This window comes from Gavialis gangeticus, unplaced genomic scaffold (genome assembly GCF_001723915.1).
Source record: "Gavialis gangeticus isolate Ggan-Ray unplaced genomic scaffold, GavGan_comp1, whole genome shotgun sequence".
Classification (NCBI taxonomy): Eukaryota; Metazoa; Chordata; order Crocodylia; family Gavialidae; genus Gavialis; species Gavialis gangeticus.
In genome coordinates this window covers 51,739,342-51,756,287 of record NW_017729033.1, presented here as the reverse complement: position 1 = coordinate 51,756,287, position 16,946 = coordinate 51,739,342, and the positions used below count along the sequence as shown (strand labels likewise).

Genomic DNA, 16,946 nt, shown 5'->3' with positions numbered 1-16,946 from the left:
AAGTTATGTTTCTCCTTAGATTCAAGTAGTCCCTGAGTATTAGCAAATCTTTTTCAACATTACATGACCCTTGTGTTCTGCCCCAACATAGACAACACTTTTCCATACTTTGGCTTCATTGATTACTGCAGCATCACCATCATATTGATCTCCTTCTCCCTCTGCTGCAGTACAGCAACTAAAATTATTCTTCTGGTCCATCTATTAGACCTCATTACTAGGGCTGTGCAAAGCTCTAGACCAGGATTCAAATTCAGAAATTATTCAGATGATTCAGAGACCAAATCTGTGAGTGCAAATCAAATCGCTAGGTGCTTTTGGCTTTCTGAATCAATTTGGTGCTTCTGAATTCATTCAGAAAAGATTTGGAAAAGATTCAGCAATTCAGGGATTCAGAGGGCTGTTTGTATGGGGAAACAGAAACTTAGAAGAGGGAAGAGGAGTGGGGGGAAGGGGGAGCAGGGGGGAAGGACTGACATGTCTAGGGTGGCCAGTGAGCATGATTTCTCTTTGACTGCCCTTCCAATTACAGTGTCTGGGGGAAGAGACTTGGAACAGCATAAAAGCCTCTGTCTGTAGGCTTGCTGTTCCTTTTGTAAGCTGGTTCTGAGTGAGCAACTGCATCAGAAAGGTAGTGGACTTCCTGACTTGCTTCATAGTCAGTCAGTTGCAACTTGCCTGCTCCTTTTTGTTCTTAGAAAGGATTGGATAGGATTTAGCTTAGCTTAGTTTAGCTTATCTTAGAATCTCTTTACTTAATATTATCCAATTCATTTCTTTCAAATCGTATTTGCTCTCTCTTTTTTTTTGCAAACTTTTAAAAAAGAAAGCTCAGCGTTTTCCCTGGCAGTGTGATCCGTCACTGTGCAGGGAGGCACTCACATTACATTCACTTATATACACATATACAAGAAGAAAAATCAGATATTCATAGAAGAGATGGTGTAGCTATTACATTAGTTATTAATATTATTAGTTATAGTTAATTTTAATAGTTTACATACTGACTAAAGAGAACACAGGAGAAGTCAGATAGATTCAGAAAGAACAAGATATTTTAGGTACATTACACAGAACAGTACTGTAAAGAAACACAACTCAGAAGAAGAAGAGGGAGAAGTCAGACAGTCACCCATTCAGAGTTAGGGCAGAGACTATACAACCAGAAAACAACACAAACACGCACCATATACTTTAGTTACAAGCCAGCAACAAGCAAGCCAAAAGCAAAGCATACAATTCACACAAGGTAGAAGGGAAGAAGCCCTGTACTCACCCAGTCTGAGTCAGGGCGCAGACCACACAACTGAAAAACAACACAAACACACACACTGTATACTTTAGTTACAAGCCAGTAACAAGCAAGCTGCAGTCTACAGACAGCAAAGCAAACAATTCACACAAGCTAGAAGAAGTCAGACAGACACAACTTTTGCAGCACAGAAAAGATTAAAATGAAGCGTGCTGGAAAGGCAGGTGCCAGGTCTTCTGGCAGGTGAGGGAGAGGGGGTAGGGGGACAGCTTCAGCTGCAAGTCCCCATCCCCCCCTGCCCCAAGCATAGACACATTCTCTTCCCAAGCACCATAACGCTTCTGCTGCCAGTGGAAGGCAAGGAGGTGGGAGCAGTGTCTGCACCTGACATCCCTGCACCTGCACCACCTCCCCTATGTCCAGAAATAGGCACCAGCAGCGGAATCATTGTCTCCTGCACCCCAATGTCATCACCCAGTGTAAGCCTCGCGCTGCCAGAGGAGGAATTGGAGCTGGAACCCGGGGACCTAAGTGCCCTGGCTCAAGCAATTCTGGGGACCGAGGGAGAATAAGAGTTTGTGCTCCACAACCCTCAAAGTTCCCCTAGACCCAGATCTCCTTCTCCAGAAAGCAGTACCTCAGAGGAGGTTGATATTGTGGAGGCAAGTGGCTCAGCTGAGACAGCTCCTCCTGCTGTTGAGCCTCAGCCTGCTGAGGAGTGGAATAATGCAGCATTCCCCATCCTCAAACCAGAAGCAGGGGAGTAGCATAGTGTGGGAGCATTTTGAGCTGGCAGATGATCCCAGGTTTGCTATCTGCCAGCACTGCCAAAGGCACATCAGCCAGGGCAAGGACATGAAACGTTTTTCCACCACGGCGATGCTGCTCAGGAGGTAGCACCCCCTTGCCCTTCTTGCTGCTCAGCCTGGTACCAAAGCAAGCATGCCAAAAGGGAAGTCCTCCACTCACTCCACAGCCCCCTTTCCCCCAAAGCAGAGACAGGCCACCCTGGAACAGTGGGGGAAAGGTGAACAGAAAGGGGGGTGAGTTGCAAAGGTGAGCAAGATCACCCAGAGCACTGGGGAGATGCTTGCTTTGGATAGCCAGCCCTTCTCCCTAGTTGAGTGGCCAGGGTTCAGGTGGCTCATGGCACTTCTGGCCCCATCTTACAAAGTGCCCGCATGCACCGCTTTTAGCAGGACAGTGGTGCCCTTCCTGTATGAGTCATGCAGGGAGTACTTGAGGGAGGAGCTGCACAAGGCAGGGCCACAGGTAGCCTTGCACTTCACCTCCGACATCTGGAGCAGCCAGGGTGGCGAACATGCCTATCTCTCCCTCACAGGGCAGTGGTGCAATCAGTCAAGCCATCAGTGGGCTCTCCTCCAAGCTGAGGTGCTGGATGAGTCCCACATGGCAAGGGAGATCATGGGGGCCATGAACCACATGGTGCAAGGTTGGCTCATTGGACAGGCCAAGCTCACCCACAGGTTTATGGTCAAAGAGGCCAATATGGTGAAGGCTGCCCATGATGCCAACTTTGTTGGCATCCACTGTGTGGCACACAGGATGCACCTCATAGTCAGGGATGCCTTGCAGGGGGACAGAGCTGCCGGTGATGGTGCCACCACCACTACTGCTACAAGCCAGGTGATTTCAAAATGCAAAAAGGTGGCAGGCTACTTCCACTGCAGCATCAAGGGGGGCAAGATGTTGTGGGAGAAACAGGCAGAGTTGAACATCCTGCAGCACAAAATCATGCAGGATGTAGAGACTCGGTGGAACTCCACATACATGATGCTTGAAAGGCTGGTGGAGCAACAGAAGACCATCCATGAGATGGCCTTGCTTGGGGAGATTGGGATCAGCAGCCCCCTGAACAGAGCTGAGTGGGGTACCATCTCCCAAATCTTGGTGGCCCTTCCTCGAGGCCACTGAGACCCTTAGTGCTGGCGATCCCCTCCTTAGCCAGATGATCCCCCTAGTGAGGGAACTTTAGAGCCAAATGGAGAAGTTCCAGGGGATCAGTGTTCCTGGCTGGGGCAGGCTGCTGTCACCAGACATGCAGGCACTGGTGAGGCAGCTGAAGGAGGGCATCAGGAGATGGCTGGATCCCTTGCAGTCCAGTACGGTCCACATGCTGGCAGGCATGTGTGACTGTAGGGTGAAGGGGAGCATGCTCACTGCTAGCACCAAAACCCTCCATCATTGAATGCAGGTGCTGGTCAACAAAGTCAGGGAGGCTGAATTGCAGAGGTGAGGGGATGTGGAAGAGGGAGATCCACTTTCCCGTGCCAGCAGTCCCAGAACCAGCCCCAGCCAATCTCCTTCACACCAGCCACTGCCAATGTGGGCCATGGGCATGGCTTCAATGTTGGGATCCAAACACACCAGATCGCAGCCTCGGGCAGGTAGTGTTAGGGCTTTCATGGCTACCTATCTTTCTGAGGGTGTGGAGCCACTGGACTCTGACCTCTTAGCCTATTGGGCAAGCTGCAGCCAGGTGTGGCAGGATCTGGCCATAGTTGCCTGGCAACACCTGTCCTGTCCACCAACCAGTGTTCCAAGCGATAGGGTGTTCAGCATTGCTGGGGATGTTGTAACAACACACTGCACCTGCTTGGACCCTGCTTTGGTGGAGCAGCTGGTATACTTGAAGATGAACCTCCCACTGCTGGGGTTCCCTATGATACACTTGCAGTTGGACCGAGTGCCACGCTCCTCGCTCTGTCTGTACCAATTTCCTTTTTCCTTCCTACATCCCCCTTCACCCCAGCCTGTCCCATAACCCCCTGATGCCTCCATTTCCATTTTCACTGACTGGCTTTCTTGCCTGCATTGCATGTCAGGCCAGCCTCTGGCTTCTTTACTATTCCTTCCATCCAGGACCAGGAGACACGCCAACTGCAGGTACTTCCTCAGCCTGACAAAGGGTTTTTCAACTCAAAAGCTTCCTAAGATATATTTTTTTAAGTATTCCTTTTTTTCATAATAAACTTATAGACATAAAAACATAAGATAAGCCATCACACCCCACAAGTAAGATCATATATCCAATAAAACATAACATCTTTACTTCTTGCTGTCAATTCCTTTGGAAAAAGAAAGGCTCTGTGACAGTTCTGTTTGGGTACCTTTGATGCTGCTGCTGATGCTACTGGTGTTGAGCCAGTTAAGTTATTTTGACTTGCCATCATTTACAGTGGTGGACCAGACTGAGACTGTAGGGGAGGAGGAGACCTTACTGGGGCACACTGCTGTGTTGTGCAGAGGCCCCAGAGCCAGGAAGGGTGCACCTGAACACAAATGTACACATACACACACAGATTTGCACAGTGACAGCACACCTTAACAGACTTGCTGGAGAAGAAGCAGGTCCTAGTTGAGAGGAACGAAGGACTTTCTGACAGTTTGACTACCTGAGATGCTTCTGGTGCTACTGCTAGTACTCAGTGAATCACTAAGTTATTTTACCTGTTGTCATGTAAAGTGGTGGACCACGATGAGGCTGTAGGGGACGAGGAGACCTCACTGGGGCACACTACCATGTTGTGTAGAGGCCTCAGAGCCAGTGAGGGCGCACCTTAACACACACACAGTATCACCCACCCATGTCATGAGTTTTTCCTGTTAGCAGCCAGAGTTGTAGGGCTCCAAAACCCAGGCTCCCCCGCACCTATCTCCTTGACAGCTGGCAGGCTTTGTGGCTGCAGGAGGGCCTGGAAGGTGTGTAGTAGTGTTTTTTACCCTGCTTTGCCCTAAGACAGACACATCTGGCAGGCTTCATGGCTGCAGCAGGGCCTGGCAGGCCTGCAGTAGTTTTTTTTCACCCCACTGCCCCCTAAGAGAGAGGCAGTTACACAAGCACTCATGTCATGAGTTTTGCCTGTTAGCAGCCAGAGGTGCAGGGCCCCAGAAGTCAGACTCCACCTGCACATATCTCCTTGACATCTAGAAGGCTTCGTAGTCACAGCACAGCCTAGCAGGCCTGCGGTTTTCACCCCACTGTGCCTTAACACACACACAGTGTCACCTATGTCATGAGTTTTGCTTGTTAGCAGCTTGAGGTGCAGTTTCCCAGAAACCCCTTCATCTGTCTCCTTGAAACTTGGCAGACTTTGTGGCCTCATCAGGGGCTACCACTTCTGCAGTTTTCACCTCACTGTGGCATAATACACACATATGACATGGATTTTTCTTCAAGGTGCAGTTTCCCAGAAACCCCTGCATCTGTCTCAAAGGTTTCATAGATTTCATAGACATTAGGGCTAGAAGGGACCTCAGAAGATCATCGAGACCAGTCCCCTACCCCAGGGGCAGGAAGTCAGCAGGGGTCATAGGATACCAGCAAGATAAACATCCAAATTTCTCTTGAAGGTGTTCAAAGTAGGTGTTTGAACCACTCCTGGTGGCAGTCTATTCCAGACCCTGGGGGCTCGGACTGTAAAAAAGTTCTTTGTTATGTCCAGCCTGAAATGGTCCTGAAGGAGTTTATGACCGTTTGACCTTGTCATCCCCTGGGGAGCTCTGGTGAACAGACGTTCCTCCAGATCCTGGCGAGCACCCCTGATAAACTTATAGGCAGGCACCAGACCACCCCTGAGCCTTCGCTTTTGTAGGCTGAAGAGTCCCATGGCTCTCAGCCTCTCCTCATAAGGTCTATTTTTCTGACCTCTGATCATGCACGTGGCTCTCCTCTGCACTCTCTCAAGCTTCTCCACATCCTTTTTGAATTGTGGAGCCCAAAACTGGATGCAGTACTCTCAAGTATTCTTGAGACTTGGCAGGTTTTGTGGCCTTATCAGGGGATACTACCCCTGCAGTGTTCACCCCACTGCGGCTTAACAGACACACGACATGAGTTTTGCTTGTCAGCAGCTTAGGTGCAATTTCCCAGAAACCCCTACACCTGTCTTGTTGAAACTTGGCAGGCTTTGTGGCCTCACCAGGGGCTACTACCTCGTCAAGTTGCATCCAAATCAGACAAAAAACAACACAGTTATAGATATTTCATTGATTCCCCATTATGCCCTATGGCCGAATTTTTTAATTGGCTCCAAATTGAAGCGGAAAACTGATTTGGAGCTCCGAATCGAATTGCTGGCATCCGAATCAGCTGAATCCAAATCTGAATGGAATAGTTCTCTGTTCACACAGGGCTACTGATTACTGGATATTCAAAATTCTTTCTGATACTGATCTTCTTAAAATTTCAATTATAAAATCTTTGCCTCCTAAGTTTTTCTCACATTCACCCCAGACTATATCATAGATTATGTTTCTTCATGTTTCTTACAGCGTCAACATTGCCATTTCATCTCAATTTCTATTAATATTTATCTCCATTTTTGTGCCTTTTTACATGCTGGATGGACTAACTCTAATCCCCATTGTCTCTTATAGTCAGATAATCCATACCATCTTAAAGACTCCTTCCATAAGGTTCTATAACTGATATGTCTTCAACTTTCCAATGTGTAAGTCATGATAATGAAATTGGCCAAAAGTTTTAAAGAAAGACAGTTACTTACAGAAACTTGTGAAATTAGCATTTTCTCTTGCTTTAAGTCAAGTGGGCATCTCTCGCCCATCAATGTAGCTTTTATCCCAAGAGTAAAATGAACCATCTTAGATGCCAAAGCTTTCAGCGAATTTGACAGCCTTTACAACTACAGAGAAAACAAAGACCTAAATGTCACTTCACTTATCCAAATCAGGTCAAAACTATTGGTATATTACTGTAAAGATAAATAAGAAAGCTTGTAGGCCTACAGTTGATAGCTCAGTATGTCATTTCCTTTTGTTTAGTGCTCCAAACTCATTTGAAGTAAAATTCTCCCTTGTTGGTGGCAGCTATATTTTGGGATGGAATTACATAGATGCCTGCTAGCTGTCTATCATTTAGTTACAGGAGAATCATGATGAAGCAATGGAGGACGGTTCTGGGTTAAGAGTTTAATCCTCAACGCAAAATATCCATCTAAGGATCTGACTACACTAACTCTTCATATTCCCTTACAGCCACTCTGTACTGACTAGCATTATATAAAAGTATGATTTCTAGAGCAACATTTGAAATTCCATCCTGTTTTAGTTAAGCTACGTTATGTATCGTAACTTTGCAACAAGTTTTTTGGGGTTTTTTTCCTCCAGAAATATTCAGGCTATGGCACCATATTATAACAGAAAAAAAGTGTGAAGCTCCTAAAAATAGGTTTATAGTATTTGCATTCAGTAGCAATTTGGAATGTTTCGTGAATAATTATTAGTTTATATTTTTGTTCTTTTAATAGCTATATTAAGTGATGCAGTAAAAGAAATCTGAGCAAACATTTTAAGAATATAATGAGGCACTTCGAGTTTATTTTTGTAAGAGTCTTTCAGTATTGTGTGCTGCCATGCTGAAAGTTGAGAGACAACTAGGCCTGGGAGAACTAGGCCTGCAAGCAACTTCCAGGAAGGGTTAGAAATCAATCATCTTAAAAAAAATGTTGTTTTTGTAGTCATGCTCCAAGAAATGTTTCCCTTGTATTAAGGGAGAAACAGAAAAAGGAATTAGCTAGATTAGTTAACATGGACATAATAGAAGAAGTAGAGCAACTATCTGCTTGGGTACATTCACTAGTCATAACAGAAAAGAAACATGGATCCTTGAGATTATATCTGGATCTTAAGCAAATGAACAAATACATCAAAAGGGAGCATTTTCCCATTCCCACCAAGGAAGATGTTTTTGGCAATGTGATAGAAGCCTAAACCAGAAGTCATATTTCTCCACTGGGGATGCCTCTTCAGGGTTTTGCCTAGTTCCTCTAGGAAAGAAAAGCACTAGATCATACACCCTTTAGAAGGTATTGCTTTTATGGCTTCCTTTTGGACTGTGTCCATAAAAGATGTTGTACAAGCCTTTACTGGATCTTCTATGTCATTATTTATGTTGGGCCAAAATAAAGCATTCCTTACTCTCCTTTTGCATTTTTCAGTGCCTAGCTGCCCTTCATGTATTCTGTTTAACATGTCTTTCTTTAGCACTGCTGGAACAAGTCATGACCCTTTGATCAAAATGCCATCCAGTGCTGACAGCTCTTCCTTGAACAGAGAGCAGGGGCTAGGTATGTTTTACAGGCCAACCAGCACAAATAGCTGTTATCAGTTTTTGCAATGAGGTGTCCTGAGCAGTAGCTTCTACAATTAGTGCCCACATTTTATCTGAGACAGGAATCATTCTTTTAATTATATTAACATGTACTATGAATCTGGAATTCTGTCATTTTCTGTTGTGTCATATGCTCTGGACAATGTATCTGCAATAAGTAGGTGTTTTCCTGGCATGTACCATATGTCTAGATCATACATTTGCAGTTGAAAGAAAAGTCTTTATAATCTGGGTGGCATGTCTGATAACCCTTTCTTTGTGATAGTTATCAAAGTTTTATGATCAGTTTCAGCTATCACTGACTTCCCATAGATGAATATATGAAATTTCTTAGAGCCATATACTAGAGCTAAACTTTCATTCTCAATTTGTGCATATAGACACTCTGACGTAGAGAGTGCTCTGGATGCACATGCTACAGACAGCCCTTGGACTTATGACATAATTGCTTCCAGAAAACTGTGTCTTAAGTCAAAAAATTGTAACTCAGAACCAATTTTCCCATAGGAACGATGTTATAAATGGGGGATTGGTTCCTGAACCCAGGCCCAATACCCTATTTTCACCCAAAATAACCCAGAATATTGTACTCTATCAATTATAGCTGAGTAATATAGTGACATTAATATATTTATATTGTAAATAGCAATCATATTGATTAGGAAGGACTTCTCTGAGGCAATTTTGCTGGAGTTGAGGTGACTTGTTGATGGGCTCTTGGTTGGACTTTTAAAGGGTTCTTGGCTGGAGTCTTCTCAGGAGTCTTGGCTGCAGGTTTTTCTAGAGTCTTATCTTCTTTCTTAAAGAAAGTGTCCAAGGGAGTTTGGACAGATGTTCTCCAGAGAAACGGGTGATGCCATGAACTTGTTCGCTATTGTGGTGTGGCGTAACATCAGATCAAGTGTCATAAAAACAAAACTGATGTCAAAAAGTCAAAACAGTGTATCAATTTATAAACATTGTAAGTGCCATTTGTTGTAACTTCAAACATCTTAAGTTGAGGACTGCCTGTACTGGTTTCTAGCTACCCCAGTGTTTTTGAAGCAAAGCTGCTCCAATGCCCTGTTGACAATTTAATCGGCCTCTTAGGGTCATCGTATTTTAGCACCAGAACTTTCATTATTCTTTCCTTCGAGTTTTTAAATTCAGCTTCATGTTCCCATGTCCCCTGAGCATTTTTTTGTAGGAGTGATCTATGGTGTCTGGTTTGCTCTGCTAAGTTAGGTAGATATTTCCCTACAAAATTGATCATTCCCAGTAATTTTTGCACTCCTTCCTAATCTGTAGGTGGTGGCACGTTTGTAATGCCCTTAACCCTTGCAGGATCAATTTGCACCCCTTTCTCAGAGAGCTATTTCCCCCAATAAGTTATTTATTTGACCCTGAATTTGCATTTTTGTTTGTTCAGTTTCAAATCTTCTCTGTGAGATGTTATCAGTGCCTCTTTTAGTCTCAAGTCATGTTCTTCTATAGTATTTCCCCAAACTATTTTATTCCCCAAATTTATATTAGTATTTCCCCAAACTAGTACATCATTGTCAGTATAAACCATAGTCCCATCGAGTTCCATCATAATTCCATCAAGACCTTCAAAACATGCCTGAAGTACAGATCAGTGCAAAGAAAAGAGCCCATGATGGTCATGGAGGAGCCCATAGCTCCGGAGTATTAAGTGGATATTGTTGTATTCACACATGCAGGAAAAAATACACATTAGTGCTGGATTATTATTCTCACTATCCTGAAACTGCAATGATCAAAATCACAACCACAAACCATGTCATCATAAATCACATCAAACTGACTTTTGCTAGATATGGGATTCCACAAATTGTGAGAAGAGTCAACGGACCTCAATTCAATGGTTTTGAATTTAAAGAGTTTGCAAAAAAATATGGATTCCATCACCAGTTTCAAGTCCTAAATACCCACAATCCAGTGGTTTAGTAGAAAATGGAGTACAAATAGTGAAGAAATTATTGAAAAAATCTACAGATTCACACACCAATGTTTACCTGTCACTTTTAAATTACAGGACAACACTAACGAAACATGGATTAACTGCAACAGAAATGCTGTTTAACAGGAAACTCAAAGCCATGCAGCCAATTCTTATGACTGATGCTCATCAAAATGAAAAGCAAGATGTGAAAACATTTAAACAATTCAAGAAACTCAAACAAAAATGGTACTATGACAGGGGTTCCAGGGAGTTGCCACAACTGCACAACAAAGATATGGTTCTTATTTCAGATGGAAGAAAGTTGAAACAAAATGCCCTAGTTTCCCATCAAGTAGCTCCTAGATCCTACAAAGTAGTCATACCAGAAGGACAGGTTTTAAGAAGAAACAGGCAACACTTGCAGCTCATAAAGGAGAGAAAAGAAGCAGCATCATGAGATTCACCAAAGGAAACAGACCTAATATCAAACCAACAAGAAATGACAGAGGACATTGAAAATGACACTGAAGTAGAGACATCTCAAGGAAACCAAACAAGAATGGAACCAATAAGGATTGAGAATGCAGAGAAAATGAGATTACTTAGAACTAAAAAGCCAACACAAAGATTAATAGAGACCTGTTAAAATGCGCTTTAACTATGGGTTGAACTAAACTTCCAATATTAGTATTATATGGGGATAAGTTGCATGTAAATGGGAAAGATGTGTGGATACTGTGACGAGGGACTGATCATAAAAAAATACTTATCACAGGGAAAGAGACCAAATGGAGTAAAGACACAACAAGAGCAGGAGAGTGACACTTCCAAGGAAGCTGCTCCCTTAAGATAGAGAACCCCCAGGAGGGGCAGTTCAGAGCATGGAGAGACTACGGGGAAGAAAAAAAACTCTAAAGGACTGTGGGGAGCGAAGAATCCCTGGAACCTGACCCGGGTGGAAGAGAGGACTTGACCGAATGCTATTAGGAAGGCACTGGGAAAGTAAGTTCATCTTTTAAAAAAAAAAAGATACTCTGAAGAAAAAAGGAGCGTTGGCCCAAGCTGTGAGAAGGAGGAAACAGTGATAATCCTTCAGGTCTGAGCAAAAGTTAAACTTGTTTCTTTTTGTGTTTGGACATTGAGCTGAGCCAGTTGGGCTCTAGGGGTTTTGAGGAGAGAAAGAGCCTGATTGATGGCTATTCCCTCACTGTTAAAAAAAAAGAAAAAAGAAAGAAAAAATGGGAGTGTTCTGAGGGAGTTAGTGAAACCAGTTCACACCTGGAGATAAAGGGAAATATAAGGAAATGACATATACAAAAAAATAAAAAGTATCCTGGTTGCATTTGAACTTTTCAGTTAGCTTTGCCCTAAATGATATGTTATCTGAGTCTTTATCTAATTAAATATTCCTAATGTAAAAAATTAAGAGTTGCATACAGTGGGAAATAACTGTGATATGTCTGATTGTGAGCTGTTCGTAGATGTAAAAATAAAGAAAGAAAGAAAATAAAGAAAACTGCATAACTCAAATAAGACTCATGTCATTGATGACATTATTTTTTAGTATCATCAAGAGAGGTACAGGTGAATTGATAACCCAGATAAATCTCTACATAGATTGCCACTGTCTAACTGCGGAAAAGAAATTTAAGTAACGCTTCCCAACTAATAACATATAAATTAATCAAGATGTGGAAGGCGAGAGTCGGAATATATGCAGGAGTCACAAGGCTGGGCAATGTAAGAAATAAGGGATAAAATAAGATTTCAGACAGAAGCAGTACCACCACAGATACCTTTAAGAGCATTATGTTTAAACTGTTACATTGGCCCAGGGATTGCAGGAGGGAACAGATGAACTGTAGGCAAGGTACTGCTCTCTGAATAAACAAGCGTTATCATTCTATAGCTTAACTCCTTGGTCTTCTGAGAACAACATACTATTATATATATTACATTGATAATTCACCTATTTGAGGAAAGCAGTTGATATCCCACATTAGAGAAAATATTCTGCAATGCAACATTGCCAACTCAAACACTTAAAGAATCAAGAGTCAAACCCTTCCAAATCCAAACGACTGGCTTTAAAACCTTCCAAGCAGTAAGTCCTTCCACTTTTACACTGGTATAACTGAATAGGAGTATTTCCTGTGGAATCATTCGTGGATTGGGAAATTAATGCAAATTTTCAGTCCAGGTCATAAACATATCCAGCCCTCTGTATTTTCAAGCCTGGTAGAAATAACATTAACTGTTTTACATGGTATACAATGCCTTTGAGACAAAGCTGCTCAGACTGAATAAAGAGACAGATGAAGTCAAACTCACTCTGGAATCAATAATTGACATATACAAAGAGTACCTGACAGCATTGTGTACAAATGATGAGTAATACTGTGTACGCTTAACACTTGTATAAACTATTGTTATATAGTATTGTAGAGGTGCTGATGGGTTTGCTTAGGGCTTGCAAACCCAATCAGGGTGTTTGCACCATTGGGATGTGGATTTGCAGCAGGCTGTGCACACAGATATAGCAACTGAAGCTTGGAACTGAAGGCTGCAGAATGCATGCACATGATTGAGCAGCTGCAAATCTGGGGCAGGAAGCCCAGGAAAAAATGAGGAGAGAGTAGCTGAGGGCTGCAGCTGGGGCATTTTAAGTCCTTAAAACAGATATGAAACTCCCCCACTACCATTTTTGGCACTCCTAACTTCCCCTCCCCTGCTCACAGCTGTTGCTGTACAAACTGCTATGCCATGCATGGTCAGTGGTGGTGCTGGGTGAGTTCCCCTTCCCTATGCCTGCCCCTTGCTAGTAGGGAACACCTGGCCAGGGAGAGGAAACCCATCTGCTGCTGCCACTTTGCTCTCTTGGGCTGATCTTAACTCCATATTCAGCCCAGCTGGAATGAGTTAGGAGTGGCTTAGGGCAGCTGGAGAGAGTTGAGGGAGTGGCACTGGCAAGCAGGGGAGTGGAGAAATGGTAGCAGAGATGATGTGCTGCTAAGCATGCAAAGGAAGATCCAGGGGGGCGGGGAGCATTCTTATCTGCTTCAGGGGACTTATACAAGTCCCAGGCTCCTACTCCCATTTGTGCTCTGAAAGGAGGGGTTCAACCATGGCACTGCATCCTCTCTGGATCTGCTCTTGTGTAGGTCTTATCAAACAAATCATTTTCCATTTTGTATAGGATTACAGGTCTGGATTTTTATAGCTCCAGGGTGAACAGTACCCCTGGTCGCTGCTCCCAAGGTGTGGTCTGCCTACCATAGTTTGGCAGGGGGAAGACTGGAAGCAGTGGTGTAATCACCCCTTACAAAATCCTGGATCTGTCCATGTACCTACCATTTTCTTCTTCTGTCCTATGACAAAAACAGTGGCCATATCTTTATCTTTGTGTACTTTGGTGTCTTTTGTCAATTTGGCAGCTCTTGGCTGTCAGAGACATTACCAGGGATCACTACGTGGAAGTGGCTCTCGTTGATCCGTGACCTACCATACATGAAACCGTGCTAACTGGCAGTTATTGTATATTAGCTTCCATTTCTTTGCTGATTAAATGTGAGTTAACCATCCTTTATTTTACCTGACATAAGGCTATGCCATTTATATTTCCTGAACTATTCCTTAGCAAGTTTCTCAATGGGTCCTTTAAGATTATTATGCAATTGGTTATCCAGGGCTATTAACCGGTAAGTGTTTTAATTTCAGCAGTTTCTTACTTAATCTCTCACTTCGTTATAGATAGTACATTTTCTATTCTATTTTCATTACCTAAAAGGATCTAAAGAAAATCACCTGAACTCCATTTTCCATTTTCATCCTGGATTTCTTTCTAAGTCATTGGGAAAGATTTTCATAGGTATACATAATAGTTAGGCACCTGTCAGTGGGCATTAAAGACCTTGCAAATTTTCTCAATTCACTTTCAAATCTCCCTTTATGATCATCATTGATTCAACCTCACTTGCTACAGGCCAAGTTTTGATTGAATTTAATTGGATGCAATGTCACTTAAGGCAATTGAGATGTGTTTAATCAGGTCTGAACTGGTCCAGCTAAATATTTTCTTCATATTCCTCAGGAAAATATCAGTAAGTGCTATTTCTCTTCCCTTTCTTTTTTAATCATGCAGTCCACAACTCTATTAAAAATTTGTACACTCACTGTTAAAGAGGTTCTTCAAAATAAAAGTATTCCACGTCCCCTTTTCTTTTACCATTACTTCCCCAGATGCATTACACACACACATTTATTCTTTGCATAATTAGAATTCTCTCAGATATATACAAGATACAATTCAGATTATTGACTCAAAAGAGAGAAAAATCACATTTTTAGTTATAAAGAAATCTTAGAAATACAAAAATATAAGCTTGTTAAAGGCTGCAGTAAGATAAAAATCGCTACAGCAACTGCATTATTATTGGTAAATACTTTGTAATTGCTACAGCTATTTATCATTGTTAACTCTAAGACTATTTTTATAAATAACTGCAAGCCTATTTTGATTGCAACTTGAATCCCAGGTGTTCTATTGTGAGCTACTGTAGAAAAGTAGGATCCTATTGTTTCAGATAAGACCTTGACTTCTGAATCCGGGTAGTTTGTAATTAAGTAGAGAGACTTTGTTTTGAAAGCTTTCATTCACATATCAAAAAATTGACAGGTAAGAGTTCCTGCTTCAGTAATTGCAGGGGGAAAGTATATGAAGCCAGGTTCTTGGAAACTGATACCTTTCAATTGTTGCACTTCATGAAGGTAACTCACATCAGCCGGAGCATAGCATCTCATTTGGTTCATTTTTGCTAAAATCAAAAACTGTTATGTGTAACAAGGTTAGCTTACTGGCCATGACTCATAATATTAAACAGCATATTGTAATATAAACTACTACATAATAGGCTTCAGTACAAATATGTGCTTATATTTTGCTTTTACATAATGAGCCACAGATGTAATGTATGTGTCTCTTTGGAAACAGTACTCAAAGTATCTGTTTCAGAATGAAAAAACCCTTCTTGAACCACCTTTTCTAAAAATTCTCTGCCGGGTGAACACTATGAGGAACTGCTGCATTTATCCTTTTCAAGTGTAAAAACTTTGCTTCTGTTTTGGACCCAAACACCTCACTTCACTTTGAGAGATTTGAGCCTTGATTTTTACCTCTCTTTTCTTCTGTTTTGCTTCTATTAAGCCTGTTACTGACTACTACTTTTCCATGTACAAATGGGTTTCCTCAGATCCCTTTCAGCCTCTCCATCTTGTTAATACACTCGCATTAACTATTCCTTCTTTATAAGCTCTTTCATTTTTTTTAACTTCAATCACTAAAAACAAACTAAAAAACAATGCATGTATTAGCTAGTTTAATTAGAATGTGCTTTCTGTCATCCATGTGACTGCATTTTTAAAGAAAATGTTCCTTGCTTGCAATCTCTCTAGCTTTCACATTATTTTTTCTGGATGTTTCAGGTTTAATTTTTCAGTTCTTTTCCTCATACATGTGTGAAACTATTTGTATCTACACTTCATAGGTGAAAATACCCACTTAGTTGCTAATTCTTACCTTGCCTCTAAAACAAAATTTACCATCTGTGTTCATGTATATGCATGTGTGGGGTGTCCCCCACCCCCAATGCATGCATAACTGTCAGATCAGTTATACCTCTTGCAGACCCAGGGGGAGTGGAGGGTAAAAGCAGAGCTACATTATAGTGGGTGCATGAAATACTACAAATTGTAGCAGAGATTTTTTCCAGGGAAATTCTGGTGCAATTATGCATACCTAATTTTATATAATAGGAATTAGAGAAATATAGGAAATATACCTCTCCTTGCTTAAGACCGGTTTCTTGCATTCCAGCCGTTACTGTTGTAGTCTCTACCTTATAATAAACAATAGTATTATGTTCACTTAAATACAGTTGTAGTGAGAAATGTCACCTTATTATTTTATAATCATTCCTCATTACTGATTTCCATAAGAGATCACTAAATAAGTGAAAACTACTTAATTTTATTTCTGAATTTCAAAATCATATTAGAAAATCAGTCACTTCTACAACCAGATGAATATTTTGCTTGATAATTTTAACTCTTTTTCCTGTGTTTACAAATTCCTTACAGGTAGATTTTTTTTTTTCAAATGCATTGAACATGTGAAAATATGTTATCACATAGCACCCAATCCATGAAGAAGATGCAAATGCAGAATCTTGCATTACCACATAATGGCATGTACTTTCCCATCCAGTTATTTATCAGTTTTAGAATTGTTTAATTTATAACAGCAGATGGGAGTCACAAGCACATAAGCAGACACCCATGTTTCTACAAGTCTTTATTTACTCCAGTGGGTATGTGCTACAGATTGTCTTGAAGGTCTATGAAGAATAACAGTACATATTCTTCTTGGGAATTCCAATATAATATTTCAGAGTACAAGAATCCAAATCCAATTCTACATATAGGTGGCAACTACATAGTTAGAATCAGCTATGTAAATGACATTTTGGGCCACTTTTACATGGGTTTTAGTTCCTACATCCTCCACTCTCCACTTCCCACCTCCTCCTCCCCCCCACCCCACA

General features: G+C 41.9%; 1 long non-coding RNA gene across 1 annotated transcript in view; it reads right to left on the bottom strand.

The window, feature by feature from the left end:
• Positions 1 to 2,995: 2,995 nt before the first annotated feature.
• LOC109303695 overlaps positions 2,996 to 16,946 on the bottom strand; it is a 25,965-nt gene continuing 12,014 nt past the window's right edge. Inside the window, exons 2-3 of the long non-coding RNA XR_002099173.1 lie at positions 9,411 to 9,413; positions 2,996 to 3,023 (exon numbers count right to left, since the gene is read on the bottom strand). This is a non-coding gene — a long non-coding RNA (uncharacterized LOC109303695). The remainder of the gene's footprint in view (positions 3,024 to 9,410; positions 9,414 to 16,946) is intronic.